The sequence below is a fragment of the Leptodactylus fuscus genome, chromosome 8 (assembly GCF_031893055.1).
Source record: "Leptodactylus fuscus isolate aLepFus1 chromosome 8, aLepFus1.hap2, whole genome shotgun sequence".
Taxonomy (NCBI): Eukaryota; Metazoa; Chordata; class Amphibia; order Anura; family Leptodactylidae; genus Leptodactylus; species Leptodactylus fuscus.
The window spans coordinates 46,979,019-46,996,661 of NC_134272.1; the positions used below are offsets into that span (position 1 = coordinate 46,979,019).

Genomic DNA, 17,643 nt, shown 5'->3' on the forward strand with positions numbered 1-17,643 from the left:
ATATGGAATGGCAAGATGACTAAGTGATGTAAAGCGTGCTTATGTAAGATCTCATTTCCAGATTAAAACTCTTCTTTCAGCACAGACAAACTTCCATGTGGGAGGCGATCAGATGATTTCAATGGCTCCTGATCCCGACAAACAGATGATTTTGCTTTGGCCAGCAGGCAGATTTACAGCCATCCAAGTAATACATGGACAGTCTGAGTAATTGCTTATTCATGGCCCTGGCTCGTAGAAGGGTCTCCTAAGCATATAATCTCCAGGGATGCACATCCATTTATATTAGGGCAGTTACAAACTAATATTTCTTAAGGTAAACATATATACAAAACTGGAACAGATCACCCACTGTGGATAGATTTCTCAATCAGTGCAGCATATGGTAACTGTGCGCAGGCTGCTTGTAGGACTGATATATATTCTTAATCCGGCAGCATTAGGGTTCAAATCCAATATCTTTATTTTTCATATTTAAAAGCTTGTTTGTACATGACAGCTTACTTGTTTCAAGCAGCCATCTTAGAATTGCTAAACCTACTTTAGGCTGGGCCCCCACGTGGCGTAAACGCTACAGTTTGCCTGTGGTGGGAAAAAATTCTATCAAATCCCATTCCCACACTGCAGTAAAATACACACAGCAAACACCAAACCCTTTGTGGTTTTGGAAATTGCAGCATGTCAGTTATAACTATGGAACTGCCGACGGTTTTCCTATAGGTATAGTTGAGGCAGAAAGTATGCAGACGAAATCCCTACGGACTTGCTGTGAAAAGAGCCACGGGAAAAACCTCAATACATTGCTGCTGTATTTTTTCCCTGCAGTACACTACATGGTGCCTTGGCCTTTTCTATAAAAAAAAAAAAAAAGTTACTGACCATTGCACAACATAATCGGCTGATAATTGGCTGATGTATGGGAAGCCATCCTCCCACCATTGACTTTGTATGCTGAATTAAAGAATCATTCACATAGTGATTGGGAGGCTCATTCTCTGGTGCCAGGTCTTATATACACATGATGTCTATGTTTGGGATGGTTATCTTATAGTTTCTGAAGACCAATGATGGGTGGATTATGTCATATACATCCCCTAGTTTATACCGTAAATTGTATTATATTGTGCATTGGTCTGGTTGTATTTTGCTTTAGTAATTCTAGGATTTAGCCTTGAATGAGAACAATATGGATGCTCGAAAAATGTAGGCTGTCATTTACTAATAAGTTCTTAAATATGTGAAATAAAGATATTGGAATTAGATTGATGAAACTCTTCCTTTTTATACAACATTTGGCTAAACTGATTCAAGGGACAGATTTACTATAGTAATAGTGTAAACCTAGACTAAACAATTGTCCGATTTATTACTGAGCCTGATGCTAGATGATTTATCCGGCTCATCTATAGGGTATGTTCACAGAATATAATTTGATGCCGATTTTGAGATGGAAAAATCTGTGTCAAATTCCACTTTGAATCTGCTTTCCATGGTGTTCATTGGGTGGTAGAGATTGAAACAGGATGCACGTTCTTGCCCAGGATTCTGTGGTTGATTCTGCTGTAGCACAAACCACTTTGCAGATTTAGGTCCATTCATCTGAGCCTAAGCAGTGAATGACAGCTGCAGCTCTGCTTTGACTTTCAGTTGCAGGAAGCTGGAAAGGGTAGAGAGAAATTTCAGAATAAAATTGGCACATGGACCTGTGACAATACATGGGTGTTTGTATGGGGCTATTAGGATATAACGTGTCAGCAGGGCCGGTGTCAGTCCTGGGGGCCCACTGGGCTGCCGGGGGCCGACTGCATTTTTTTTTTTTTTTTTTAAATAGTGAGGGGGCGGCTGCCCCAGGGCCATCCAGGAGCCGCCATTAATACATATTTTACTTTTAACTAGATTGGTGTTTGCAGACATCGATCTAGTTAAAATGCTTCCTGTAACTTGCCCCTCTTGTAAACCACAAGCCACATGAGGCCTGCGGTTTACAAGACAATGAGAACACAGACCAACGTTTCCTTCTCAGCACAGGTAGTCACGATTCGTAGCATCATGTCACCTGTGCTGAGACACAGACATCTTGCACTTGGACAAGGAGGAGTTGGCAGCAGCTTCATTCATCAGGATAGCAGGTAAGTGAGTACAACTTTTTTTTTTTTTGAGTAGAAAAAATATGAACAAATCCAGCGCTCAGGCATCCGATATGGTTTAAAAATAAAACGTAGCTTTTTATTTCGTGGGAGACATGCTCCAAGTAAAAATAAGCAGTAAGTCCAGAGTGCAGGATGGTACTATCGCATTGCCTACGTGTTTCGGAGCGTAAGAAGCCTCCTTAGTCATGGCCATGACTAAGGGGCTTCTTACGCTCCGAAATGCGTACAATCTACAGAATAGGTAATATAATCCTGAATATTGTACAATGTAATATGTTAAAAATGAAGTTGATATATAGAACTATTACTATAAAAAAAAAAAGTGTTCAATCCCTAACTTTCTCTCATGCAGGCCACTTGTCTGAGAAATAAAAATAATGCATTTTATACCAACACATTCTGCAGCACTTTACAAATAAGAGGGGTTCAAAGCTGACCAAAATGAGATATTATAGTGTAATAAATCAATATACACAAGGAGAGGGAGGGCCCTTCTCTCAAGAGCTTACAATCTATGTAAAGCGTGACAAAAAAAATTCTACTTTTTCATTCCATCCACCATGATGGCTACACAAGGAGGTTGACCTCTGACCTGCTGTAGGGACAGGAAATGAGAGACTTGTTAAAGAGGACCTTTCACCACTCCAAGCCTGTGCAGCTTTCTGCCCCATGTTATAGGCGCTGCTGCACAGACTCTGGTGCACTTTGAATTATTTCCCTAGCCCCCCCTCGTTTTGGAGCTCTGAGCCCCGTTAATTCTGGCGCCCTGTATGTTAATGAAGCCGTTCAGAGTCAGGCAACGAGCATTAACCCCTATAGCCCCTAGCAATGAGCATTAACCCCTATAGCCCCTAGTAATGAGCATTAACCCCTAGGCAACGAGCATTAACCCATAATAGCCCCTATGCAACAAGCAGTAGCCCCTAGCAACAAGCATTAACCCCTGACAGTCCCTAGGAAATGAGCAGTATTAACGAGCATTAACCCGATAGTCCCTATGCAATGAGCATATATACGGTGTGTGGGCAAAAAAGGGTGTCATATGCTGTCCCTGGTCTAAAACAAAGTGGGCCATATACAGTATACTGCTAGAGTACTGTGGAACTCGTAGCCACAAAAAGAAAAAATAGCTACAAGGGTCACTGCTTTTGCCCTTACGCACTGATAGCCCATCTCAACATGCTAATGCTCATTGCATAGCTGCTATTACTTTTTGCCTAGGGGGGATACTGTTCGTTGCTAGAGGCTATTAGGGGTTACTGCTCGTTGCATAGGGACTATAGGGTTAATGCTTGTTGCTAGGGGCTACTGTTTGTTGCATAGGGGCTATTATGGGTTAATGCTTGTTGCCTAGGGGTTAATTCTCATTGCTAGGGGGCTATAGGGGTTAATGCTCATTGCCTAGGGGCTATAGGGGTTAATGCTCGTTCCTAGGGGGCTATAGGGGTTAATGCTCGTTCCTAGGGGGCTATAGGGGTTAATGCTCGTTCCTAGGGGGCTATAGGGGTTAATGCTCGTTCCTAGGGGGCTATAGGGGTTAATGCTCGTTCCTAGGGGGCTGTAGGGGTTAAAGCTTGTTGCCTAGGGGGCTATAGGGGTTAATGCGCATTGCTAGGGGCTAATGCTCGTTGTATAGGGGCTAGATCTGGGTCCACAGGGTGTACTGGGCAGTTATGCTGATTGCTCAGGGGTTTCTTTACTTACCTGTAGCAATGTCAGTGAAGTTCTCTTTCATCCACTTCTATACACGGCCTGGATCGCTTCTCCGGGTCTTCTGTGCTGCCCTGTATAGAGAGGACTGCCTGATCTCAGGAGAACTCCCGATAGCACACAGCAGAAGCAGCTCCAACAATGTCCAATGCTAATTGGACAGTGTCAGACTGACGTAGCTCTTGTCTTTATAGTCAGAAACGCCCTTCTGACACTGAACGGCTTCATTAACATACAGGACACCAGAATTAACAGGGCTCAGAGCTCCAAAACGAGGGGGGCTAGGGAGGTAATTCAAAGTGCACCAGAGACTGTGCAGCAGCGCTTATAACATGTTGCAGAAAGCTGCACAGGCTTGGGGTGGTGAAAGGTCCTCTTTAAATACACCACTCCCACCACCATTCACCAGTGTTTCCTGTCCCTACACAGGGTTGGAATGAGAAGCTCTCCTCCGTCTGGGGGATAGGTAAAGTATTACCACTGTCTGGCCCTTGGTCGTAGTCAAAGGCGCCTGCCTACCTGGGCCATTAAGAACATGGGGGTATTGCTCCAGCCTGCCCCCGGGTGGAAAACTCCCCCCTTCCAGTGGTCCGTTATGGCTAATGCAGGGGGTAGAGTGGAGCTCCGGCCAGCTCATAGGGGAGGAATGGCCAACCTAGGCGTACTGGCGTTCCAGGATGTGAGATAGCCGTACACAAGGGATGAATGCCGGGCGGTGAGTGAACTAGGCGGCATTCCTGCAAGGTATGTGATGTATCACTGTATGCTCCAGCATGTTGCTCTCTGAGGCACAGGTGTTGATCACAGATCCCCTGGTTGTTCCAGCTCCCTTGGTGTTGTGAGTACTGGGAACAGCTGCTCTGTACCTGAAATTTTTTTTTTCCCCTTCTCCTTTTAATGGGGCAGAGTGTAATTTGGGCTTCCATTCTCCAATTGTAAGTAGAGACGGAAGGTTCCCATAGGAGCAAGGGTGTATTAAAAACTCCCAGGGAATGACCACTTTGTGGGAAGGAGTTGGCATTCCTGTTTTAGAAGCCCTATGCTCAGGAAGTACGGCGAAGGCCCTTAAGGGGGTAAGCCGACTTTGGAGGACTTAGGCCTTTCAGTATAAAGAAGTCCAGTCCTCCAGTTCTAGCCTTGTGCCCTGTCTAGATGACAGAAGGAAAAGTAGGTTTATTTCTCTTGACCCTAGAACGCATACCTGGGGCCTCGCAGGCCTGGCCAGGAGGTCAGATCCATTACAGAATCCCGTCCTGGCGGACCTGATTTCTATGGGTATGCGTTCTAGGGTTAAAGCCTTAGAATGGGTAGGACCTTGTGGTTCATAGGAGGATTTTCCTGAGCTAAAGACCGGAGCTTAGCCAGGGAAAGCATAGAGGGTAAAGTTCTATTCAGAGGCAAATTCCCAGTATGCCTAGTGTATAACAGTGGCTAGTAGATGAGCAGTTTGCTGATTATCCTGCTGGGGGAAACGCCCAAGGTGAAAGGCTTATCTCAGGTGAAGCCTTGCTAGCTGGGATTCTGACCAAACGGTTTGCACATGTGCAATATTGTCTGGCCTGGTCTGATCACCACCTGCCACATCCTAAACGGGTGCGGTGAGTAAGGTCAGGGCTGAGACCTGATCAAAACCGGCTGATCTGCTATGTTAAAGACAGAGTGGGTGAATGATATATAATGGATGCATGAGGGCAGTGCTGGACAATATATACTAAGTGATATATAGCAGGCATAACACCATTGTTAATGGTAGATACTGATGATACCATTGCCTTATGATATATATGGATAATGCCAATGCTCATTGATGTATGGGTATATGTAGGTATAGTGTACACTGATGATTATATATATATATATATATATATATATATCTATATTATGGCAGGCATAACGCTTTACGGTGTGGGTTAACCCCATTGTGGAGTCATATGTACTGATAGCATGCATAACACCATTGCTGGTCGATATATGTGGTTCCTTTTGGAACAATATGTACTGAAGGTGGTAGGCCAGGGTGTGCCATTGTGGAATGAGATCTTACAGAGACCCTGGCTGTGCTTGTTATATGCTCTTTGACATATGAACACTGTGTGAACAAAGGCAAAAAATTAACTGGATGAATTCAGGCCATTTACTGACTTGCATGGCCGAAAAGCTTTTACTAACTTGTATAGCTTCATGGCTAAAAGGTATTTACTGACCTGTATAACTTCATGGCTAAAAAGCATTTACTATCCTGTGTAGCTTCATGGCTAAAAGGTATAGCTTCAGGGCTGAAGGCGGTTACTGACATATAAACCCTTGGCTGAAGGCTATGTATGGACAGAATACTGATCTCCATGGGGGAGATAGGTATAGCATGTCTATCACCATTACTGAACAGTATATACAGATGAACTTATAAGGCTTACATAATTCCATCATTGAATGGTATTAATGATAAATATATATATATATATATATATATATATATATATAATTTATTTTGTGTAGGGCACATATGGCATACATAACACCATTGTGGAATAGTATATAATGTTGGCTACAGTTGGTGTGTGTATATATAGCATGCATGACACCATTGTTGAATGGTATATAACGGATGCAATACACCAGTATTGAATGCTATATATACGAAAAGATATAGCATGCTCAATACCATTTTGAACGGTATATAATGATATAGCATGCATAACACCATTACTGAATGATATATAATGGTGTATGGGTATATAGCTTACATAACACCATGATCGAATGATATATAATGGATACAATACGCCAGTATTGAATGATATACACGGAAAGTTATAGCATGCCCAATACCATTACTGAATGATATATAATTATGTATATATGTAGAGATATATGCATATGTGTATATAGCTTACATAACACCATTGTTGAATGTTATATAATGGTTGCATTACACCAGTATGGAATGGTATAGAGGTATAACATGCTTAACACCATTGTGGAGTGGTATATAATGATATAGCATGCATAATGCCATTATTGAAGGGTATATTATGTGGTATATAGATAGGTGTAGATAACATGCATAACACTATTGGCAAATGGTATAAGGGATACAGTACACCAGTACTGAACAATATATACAGATAGAGATATAGCATGCTTAACACCATCGTTGAATAGTATATGGTGAAAGAGATATATGCGGGTGTGTGTGTGTGTGTATATATATATATATATATATATATATATATATATATGGCACGCATAACGCCATAGTGGAATGGTACATATTGATCAGTGTGTGAATATGTATAATAGGCATGACGCCATTGTCGAATGGTATATGCCTATTGCGCAAGGACATAATATTCATTACAGGTTCCTGCTTACATCAGGTCAGATATCTAGTGATTGGAGAATAAAACCCCTTTCTGACAACAGTGCAAACGGCCACAGTCTTCTGCGGTTTACAATAGGTCCGTCTGTTCTGATAATAGTGTATGTTATTATACAGGCGGCCTGTTCTGATAATAGTGTATGTAGGTTACACTTTATGCCTGTGCGGATAAAGGAGTATGTTAGTAGATATTTGGCAGGTCCGGATAATGGCCTATATACACTCACCGGCCACTTTATTAGGTACACCTGTCCAACTGCTCGTTAACACTTAATTTCTAATCAGCCAATCACATGGCGGCAACTCAGTGCATGTAGACATGGTCAAGACAATCTCCTGCAGTTCAAACCGAGCATCAGTATGGGGAAGAAAGGTGATTTGAGTGCCTTTGAACGTGGCATGGTTGTTGGTGCCAGAAGGGCTGGTCTGAGTATTTCAGAAACTGCTGATCTACTGGGATTTTCACGCACAACCATCTCTAGGGTTTACAGAGAATGGTCCGAAAAAGAAAAAACATCCAGTGAGCGGCAGTTCTGTGGGCGGAAATGCGTTGTTGATGCCAGAGGTCAGAGGAGAATGGCCAGACTGGTTCGAGCTGATAGAAAGGCAACAGTGACTCAAATAGCCACCCGTTACAACCAAGGTAGCCAGAAGAGCATCTCTGAACGCACAGTACGTCGAACTTTGAGGCAGATGGGCTACAGCAGCAGAAGACCACACCGGGTGCCACTCCTTTCAGCTAAGAACAGGAAACTGAGGCTACAGTTTGCACAAGCTCATCGAAATTGGACAATTGAAGATTGGAAAAACGTTGCCTGGACTGATGAGTCTCGATTTCTGCTGCGACATTCGGATGGTAGGGTCAGAATTTGGCGTCAACAACATGAAAGCATGGATCCATCCTGCCTTGTATCAACGGTTCAGGCTGGTGGTGGTGGTGTCATGGTGTGGGGAATATTTTCTTGGCACTCTTTGGGCCCCTTGGTACCAATTGAGCATCGTTGCAACGCCAAAGCCTACCTGAGTATTGTTGCTGACCATGTCCATCCCTTTATGACCACAATGTACCCAACATCTGATGGCTACTTTCAGCAGGATAATGCGCCATGTCATAAAGCTGGAATCATCTCAGACTGGTTTCTTGAACATGACAATGAGTTCACTGTACTCCAATGGCCTCCACAGTCACCAGATCTCAATCCAATAGAGCATCTTTGGGATGTGGTGGAACGGGAGATTCGCATCATGGATGTGCAGCCGACAAATCTGTGGCAACTGTGTGATGCCATCATGTCAATATGGACCAAAATCTCTGAGGAATGCTTCCAGCACCTTGTTGAATCTATGCCACGAAGAATTGAGGCAGTTCTGAAGGCAAAAGGGGGTCCAACCCGTTACTAGCATGGTGTACCTAATAAAGTGGCCGGTGAGTGTACATTCTGCCTGTTCTGCAGCGGGGTCGGTGTCCAGATCTTTTCTAGGGAGAGAAGGTTCTCATTCTATCCTTCCTGGATTCTGAGTAAAGGGTTATATCTATTGACCCTTATCCCATCAGTTCCAAAAAACAAATTCCACTCCTGAGGACAGAGATGGATGATTCAATGCCATTAGGTAAAGCCATGAACATTGAAGAGGCAGTTTGTTCACTCTCTCCACTGCTAGGCACTTAGGGGAGATTCAGGCCCCATTTATTAGTGAACCTTATCTTAGAATCAAAGTGACAGGATTCTTTAAGACTGGATCCAAAATTTTATGCCGGAGGCAGTGGCAGAGTTCCTCAGAGAGCAGGTTAGAGAACTACCTCTTTTCGCTCAAATCCCTCTTCTTCAAAAGAGAGGGAGTATCAGGCCATGGACGTCAGAAGGGCAGTGGTCGCCTACCCAGAAACTACCTCCTCCTGGAGAAAGGATGTAAATTTATTAATTAAATTTGTGGGTACAAAAATAAAGGTCATAAGGCTTCCAAAACTACCATTGCAGGGGGATTAATGTGACAATCCTGCAGGCTTTCCTGCTAAGGAATCTACCAGAGCCAGGGAACATCAAAGCTCATTCAACTGGGGCAGCTTCCTCCTCTTGGGATGAGGGACGGGAGGCTTCCCTATAGCAGATATGCAGGACTCCCACTTGAGCTAGTTCGCTGACCTTTGCTAAACACTACAGGTTAGGTTTGGTAAGTGATTTAGCCTTTGGACGTAAGGTCCTTTCGGCAGGTAATCCCGCCCTAGGAGTTGTAATCTGGTATAGCTCCTTGTGTAGCCGTCATGGTGGATGGAATGGAAAACCGGAGTAAGGGTGCATGCACACTACGTAACGCCGGGCGTGTATGAGAGCCGTACACGCCGGCGTTACAGCAGGGCTGCCGAACACTTCCCATTCACTTCAATGGGAGCGCTCGTAACAGCGGCGTTTACGAGCGCTCCCATTGAAGTGAATGGGAAGTGCTCGGCAGCCCTGCTGTAACGCCGGCGTGTACGGCTCTCATACACGCCCGGCGTTACGTAGTGTGCATGCACCCTTAGACTTACCAGTAACTCTGTTTCCATGTAGTCCACCATGACGGTGTCTAATTACCCTCCCTAGTTAATATTTTTATGTAAGACAGTATACTGTAGTTTCCTTTGTAATTTGGTACTGGTGAATGGTGGTGGGAGTGGTGTATTTAACAGGTCTCTCAGTTCCTGTCCCTACAGCGGGTCAGAGGTCAAACTCCTTGTGTAGCCGTCATGGTGGATTATATGGAAATAGTTACCGGTAAGTCTAACTCCGGTTTTTATTACACCAGCATCATATTATGGTTGCTGGCACCAATACTCATAAAGTTAATTACGGTAATATGGTTTAAGTTTTAGGTTTTGTAGGCTTCTGGCCTACTGGTCATTTACTAGTCATTATGTAGTTCTGGGGACTCAAACTGCAACACCAAGTAATAAGTTACAGTATGTAGAGCATAGGGACAATGGGGGTGGGGGGCGCAGTGCTTGTCCAAACATTGTGGCTCCTTCAATAAGCTGATAGGTGAGAGTGCGGAGAGTCACTTCCCCAATATGATATTGAGGTCATCAATATAAAAATCTCAGAAAACCCCTTTGAGGGGCTCTCAACCCAAAAGCAAGAATATTTCAACATACACTGTGATAGAGATATTCCTTTTTGCTTTATATGGATTGTCAACAGAACCAGAAATGTTGCAAAAATTATTGTAAAGCCAAATCTTTCCTCTGAAATTCATTCTTTGTGTGTCCCCATTGTATAGAATAACTAACTAGGCTTTCAAGTCAAAGCTAAAATGGCTGTGAAAGTGTGAGCTGAGTTACAGTGAAGGTACAGAGCCTCTGGACAGCGAATGGGGCTTTCTGCCTCGTATTGTACATACAATGGACCCTAGAAGTGGCTCCATACATATGATCAGCCTGGGAGCCAGGTGTCAACCCCCTATCAATCATATATTTATGGCCTATCCCAAGAAAACCCCTTTACGGCTAAGGCCCCACTGGGCGGAAACGCAGCAAAAAAAAACACCGTAAAAAACCGCAGAGAAAATGCTGCGTTTTCTGTTGCGGAAAAAAACGCGCATGTACATGCATTTTTCATCGCGTTTTTCAGTTTTGTCCTGCGGAAATTCATATGAGTTTTCTGTTCAGTTTTTCATCACGATTTTGCTTGAGTTTCTCATGTGCAATAAAGGTAATTGAAAGGCTATGTTGAAAATCTTAATGAATTATGGTCCTCTGCTATTTAGGCCGGGGCCCCACGGGTCGGAAATGCCGCTATTTGGCGACAGCGTTTTACAGTACTTGCAAAGCGGATGGGATTCATGTGAATCCCATGGCCACTTTCCAGAAAAAATTGCAGCATGAACACGCTGCTATTTCCAAAACCATTGCGGTTTTGAAAATCGCACCATGTCAGTTATATCTACAGAAATGCCAGCAGCTTTCCCATGATTGTAACACGAAGTTCGCAGAGGAAAATTCTGTGAACTTTCTGTTCAAAGCGCTGCGGGAAGAACCGCAATGTGTTCACGCAGCAGTTGTTCCCGCAGCGCTTTAGCATGGTGGTTCTGTCCCGTGAGGCCTTCACCTCAACCAAGCAAAACAGTGAGTTTTTCTCTGCGGATTTTGATGCTTTTCCGCGGCGTTTCTGCAACACATTTATCATGCTGTGTTTTTGCTGCAGTTTTCACACTCTCCATAGACATGTCTATATTATTATTATATTATATATAATTGACATGCTGCATTTTTCAAAAACGCAGCTTTTCCTGTGTTTTTTTTCCGCAGTGTGGGGCTAGGATTAGACAAAATTGCATTCACTATGCTGGTACTGTAAAACGCAGCATTTTTTTTCCACTGTGTTTCTGCAATGCCTAAAAACGCTGCCTAAGGCCCCACATTGCAGAAAAGCAGCTTTTTTTTTGTTGCACATTTTGTTGCGGTTTTTTGACAAAAAGCCAGCAGTGGATTGAGCAGAAGGTAAAAGTAGAAGAGCTTCCTATATACTTCCCATTCCTTTTCTAGCCACTCCTAGATTTGGCTAAAAAAAACCACAGCAAAATCTGCAACAAAAGAAGCAGCGTTTCCGCAATGCGGGGCCTTAAACTGCTCCAGTTAGTTGTGAAATTTAAATCTCTAACAATTTGAGTTACCCACAATAGCATAGCATGTAGTCTGCACCTTATCTGTAAACTATAAACTATATAAACTGCGAGGAGGCTGATCCCACACTTTGTTTAGAAATACTTTGACTGGGGTGCAATTACAAAAATGTGTAATTTCTTCTAAAATGGTGTTTCCTTCTGCTCCATTGTCCTTGGAAAACATCAAAGAATTTCTTTGTTCCTAACGGAAATGTATTTCTCCTTACGGTAATCTGAGTTCTAATTTTAAGACTTTTCCTGTAACATTTTGGGACTAGTCATGTTAAACAAGTGAATAAGACAGTGGGTTGTTACCTAGGTAGATTAATATCATGAATAAAACTGAAGAGTGTATGTAAAGCTAATGAGAAGATCACATCAATAAATCCTACGGAGGTTGAAACATACGGATAGTTTTATCAGGCTTACAGATATGTAACGTCCACCAGGAGAGACTTAGAACCAGGAAATATGGCCGATATATGGATTGAATACACCTGTGTGAAAGCTGGCCTAATAGAATTAAAAAATATAAATAAATATATCAAAAAGTGAGAAAAACCACCATACAAAAAGCACTTTGTAGTATATTTTCCTATTGCTGTAACTCCCTCCAGCAATATACTATTACGTAGTGATTACAGTATGGAACAGTGTCACTGGGAGGCAGCGACACATTACATCATTGATAACCATGATGCTGAGTCCCTGTCCTGGCATACTGCTCACGTCAAGAAAACTGGCACTCGCATGGACCAAATGTCATAGGTGCACCCCATCACCTCTGCATGGGTGTCCCATTGAGTTTATCACACCCTTCACCTGGAGCTGCGTCAACAACCGGACAAGTTTTTTGACTACTTGCGGATGTCAGTCTCCAGTTTTGAGGACCTGTTGCATCGCAATTCTCCAAGAATACAGCGGCAGGACACCCACTTCCGCAGATCAGTGTCCCTAGAAGAGCGACTGATGGAAACCCTGCGGTAAGTATGGAATTTTTATTCAAACCACTACAGGCCCTGTTTAGTTTGCCCCATCAGTAGTGTATTTCTCTAGTGTAGTATAGTGTATTCTGCTGTTTAGTGTATACAGCAGTGTATAGCGCATACTGTATTTCATTCTGCAGTTTATACTATACTCTATTGTATATGGTTTATTCTGCAATGTATTTCGTAGTGTATAGCATATACTGTGGTTTATTCTGCAGTTCATACTATAATGCTGTATACTATGGTGTATTTTGCAGTGTATACCATATACTGTAGATTATTCTGCAATTAATACTGTGCAGTATTCTATGGTGTATTTGGTAGTGTATAGCATATACTATATTGTATATGGTTATTCTGCAATGTATTTGGTAGTGTATAGCGTATACTATATTGTATATGGTTATTCTGCAATTTATTTGGTAGTGTATAGCGTATACTGTGGTTTATTCTGCAGTTCATACTATAATGCTGTATACTGTGGTGTATTTTGCAGTGTATACCATATACTGTAGTTTATTCTGCAATTACGATGCAGTATTCTTTGGTGTATTAGGTAGTGTATAGCGTATACTGTGGTTTATTCTGCAGTTCATACTATACTGTATTGTATATGGTTGTTCTGCAATGTATTTGGTAGTGTATAGCGTATACTGTGGTTTATTCTGCAGTTCATACTATAATGCTGTATACTATGGTGCATTTTGCAGTGTATACCATATACTGTAGTTTATTCTGCGATTACGATGCAGTATTGGTGTATTTGGTAGTGTATAGCGTATACTATATTGTATATGGTTATTCTGCAATGTATTTGGTAGTGTATAGCGTATAAAGTGGTTTATTCCGCAGTTCATACTATGATGCTGTATACTATGGTGTATTTTGCAGTGTATAGCATATACTGTAGATTATTCTGCAATTAATACTGTGCAGTATTCTATGGTGTATTTGGTAGTGTATAGCATATACTATATTGTATATGGTTATTCTGCAATGTATTTGGTAGTGTATAGCGTATACTGTGGTTTATTCTGCAGTTCATACTATAATGCTGTATACTGACTGAGTCTCCTCCCTACTTTATACATTCCACACTATAGCAGAAGGGGACGTGATGACTATTGACTATGGCGGCTCCACCTTCGTGCTCTCATGTAGAACCGTCTCCTCCCAGCTCACTCACTTCCCCCTTCACAAGTCCCTTCCCCGCCTCCTATAGTCAGTAGTATTATCTCTAGAAATTAAGTCATTGTGATACAATAGTGGCCGCTGCTGCTGCAGGGATCGTGAGAGCACCAGAGCTGTGCACCGTAGGTATATCATATGCTATTACTATTATTATACATACGTTATGCAATGTGACTATCAGGCTGCTACTGAGCTGCATGGCAGGGGAAGTACTACAGGGGTCTCTGTGGTGCTGCAAATACTAGAAATAGAGGACACCGGTCCTGGCTCTGCAAGTGTGTTCAGCATCAGTTCTCTGAGGAAAGGTCAGAGACCTTTACAGGAGAATGTCTCGCAATGTGTCAGGTCTGTGTCTATAATGATAGCTTGTACTTACTGTATGCTTGCTACACTGGCCAGCTACTTTAACCCTTTAGTGATCATCCTCCTCCAAGCCTTGCTGACCAAACAATTTCTTCATTTTTCCGTTGTCACTAACCCAGCCCTATAATGTATTTGTTTTGTGTCAATGTTACTGGATTTTGGGGTGGATATACCGCATATTATTACTTTTTATTAACTCTTTCTAGGAAAGAATAGGAAAAAGGTGGCGATTTTGAAAAGCAATTGACATTGAAAGCAATAGGGAAAAAGCAGCCCATTCATTTCTATGGGGAGCGCACGTATGCCGGCTCCCATAGAAAGCAATGGGATCTGTTTTAACGCTTCTGATTCGGAACGTGTTACATGTTCCAAATCAGCGAGCATATACTCTGTGTGAAGGGGCCCTAACAGCCCAAAAATAGCCAGTAATTCTGGTGTAATTTGTTTTATATGATGTTCAGTGTGCAAGTAAAAATAACATTACAGTTGTATTGCTTTACAGACATGGCAATGCCCAATATGTGTGTTATGTTTTATTTGCATTTTATTATTTATTAAACGTTTTGTGTTAAGCCCGGTTCACACCTGCGTTTGGGTTTCCGTTCAGGGAGTCAGCTTGGGAACCCCCAAATGAAAACCTATATGTATTAAAAAGCAGTTACCTAAGGAAACACACGGACCCCATAGACTATAATAGGGTCTGTGTGGTTTCCGCATGAAACATGCGGAGAGAAAAGTGCTGCTTTCAGGACTTTTCTCTCCACATATTTCATGCGGAAACCACACAGACCCCTTTCATAGTCTATGGCTTCCATGGGTTTCCCAGGTAACCACTTTTTAATGTGTATAGGCTTTCGTTTCGGGGTCCCCAAGTGGACTCCCCGAACAGAAACCCGCAGAAGTGAACCGGCCTTATTGTGTTTTTAAACCATTGTTTGTTTTTAAGGCTGGTCTTACATGGCTGTAATGATTTTACGGTCCGCAAGTTGCTGATCAGCAACATAGACAACGCAGATGCCCGTAAACTGCCGCACTCACCCACAGAGTTCTATGAATAGAAAAATATAACAGGTTATGGACTCTAGATTTTAAGGACACGTTGATCCAGGGTTTTATACTGACTGCCAGATTGGAGTCGGGAAGGAATTTTTTCCCCTGTAATAGGGCAATTGGCATGAGCCTCATGGGGGTTTTTTGTCTTCCCCTGGATCAACACTGTAGGGATTGTAGGGTTATAGGTTGGACTTGATGGACTGATGTCTTTATCCAACCTCATCAACTATGTAACTATGTATGTCCGTGCAGTGCTGCAATTCACGGCCATTATGGACATGTTCTATAAATTGCAGACAACAGTTGTGGCCTGGCCACACCGCGGATAAAATATCCGGTGGTGTAAGAGGCCGCATTGAATATAATGTGCCCGCAATTGAAAACCCTCAATTGTGGACCAATTGTGGACTTGCATTACGGCCGTGCAAGACCAGTCTTATATATATATATATATATATATTTTTTTTTCTCCCCCTAGGGATATTTTCCTTGCAATCTTTTGATCTCTTTTATAATGCATTGCATTTTGAGGCTAAGCCCCTGATTGTGAGCCACAGCCAAAAAAACACTGTGGAAAAGACTGCGGCGGAAACACATCACGTTTTTGTCTGTAACGTTTTACACATTTAGGGTCCATCCACACAGAGTAAATGCGCGCACATTTTGGCAAAATACACATGTATGAATAAGACTCCCATTGACTTCAGTGACATTTTTTTACGGGTGTCTTCACATGGAGTTACGCTCTGTGTATTCTGTCCATTTTACACGTGTAAAATGTAGTTAGCCATTGAGTTCAATGGCCTTTTTTTTTTTTTTTAACGCACGTCTTTCTGTGTGTATTTTTGCGCGTGCAAAATTACACATGCGCAAAAAAGCACGCAAAAAGACGCGTGTAAAAAGTCGTTGAACTCCATAGCTAACTACATTTTACATGTGTATTTTTACACGTATAAAATGGACAGAATACACAGTGTAACTCCGTGTGAAGGCACCCTACACGTGTAAAAAAACGCGTCAAAATACACGTGTAAAATGTCATTGAAGTCAATGGGAGTCTTATTCTTTACATGTGTATTTTGCCTAAATGAGCGTGCGTTTACTCCATGTGAATGGACCCTATGTTCTCCTCACAGAGAGTTTTCCTCTGCAGACTTTCTGACTCTATTATAGCTATATGGAAAACACCAGCATTTTTAAAATTGCAGCTGTAGATTTTTTTTTTTTTCTGCAATGTGTGGATGGGATTAGCCAGAATCCCATCCATTTTGTAGGTAATTTAAAACGCAGCATTTTTTTCTGGGGCGTTTCCACCATGGCCAAAACATGCTTTCGCAATGTGGAGCCCTGGCCTCAGACAAGCATCCTATTACACTTTCCCTTTGTCACAGCCTAATAGAATTATACATAGACAGTCCTGGAGGCCTTCATTAAAGGCATGTAAAGGTATCCGACTGATGCCTCCAGGAGGGAGCCTCCTCCCTTCAAAATCCCTTAGATGCCACTGTCAATAGCAATCACAGCATCTAAGGGTCCATTCACACGGAGAAAAATGGTGAGTAATTTGGTGTGGAATTTCAGCGCTGAAAAAAAGCCTCCCATTGACTTCTGATAGCAGAAAAAGGAACCCATTGAAGTCAATGGGAGGCTTTTTTTCAGCGCTGAAATTCCACACCAAATTACTCACCATTTTCCTCCGTGTGAATGGAGCCTAAGGTATGGTTTCAATCTTCGTTGAGCGGTGACCAATGAAAGCACACGGACCCCATAGAATATAATGGGGTCTGTGTGCTTTCTGCGCGGTCTCTGCACGAGTCATGCAGACAGAAAAGTAGATCATGAAGCACACTTACCTCATTATAGTCTGTGGGGTCCGTGTGCTTTCATAAGGTCTCCCCATGCGGACTCCCCGAACAGATTACCGAACGCAGATGTAAACCAGGCCTAATATGGACTAGGCTTGCTATAATCCTGTTGCGACCAGTGGCATGTTACTATATAATATAATCTGATGGTGACTGTTGCATATTACTTTACATTATGGCATATGCTCCCCCCTTGTGATGTCTGAGGTTGGCAGCATGTCACTGTCCAATATTGCGTAGGCATGGCCTCTTTGACTCTGTTTCCTCCCCACCTTTTGCCTCACTCTGGTTTTTACTGCGAATGT

General features: G+C 42.5%; 1 protein-coding gene across 1 annotated transcript in view; it reads left to right on the plus strand.

The window, feature by feature from the left end:
• The first annotated feature begins 14,114 nt into the window (after window positions 1-14,114).
• Window positions 14,115-17,643, plus strand: part of LOC142217072 (multidrug resistance-associated protein 1-like) — an 85,417-nt gene continuing 81,888 nt past the window's right edge. The window contains exon 1 of the mRNA XM_075285260.1: window positions 14,115-14,183. The gene's annotated coding sequence lies outside the window, so the exon portion shown is untranslated. The remainder of the gene's footprint in view (window positions 14,184-17,643) is intronic.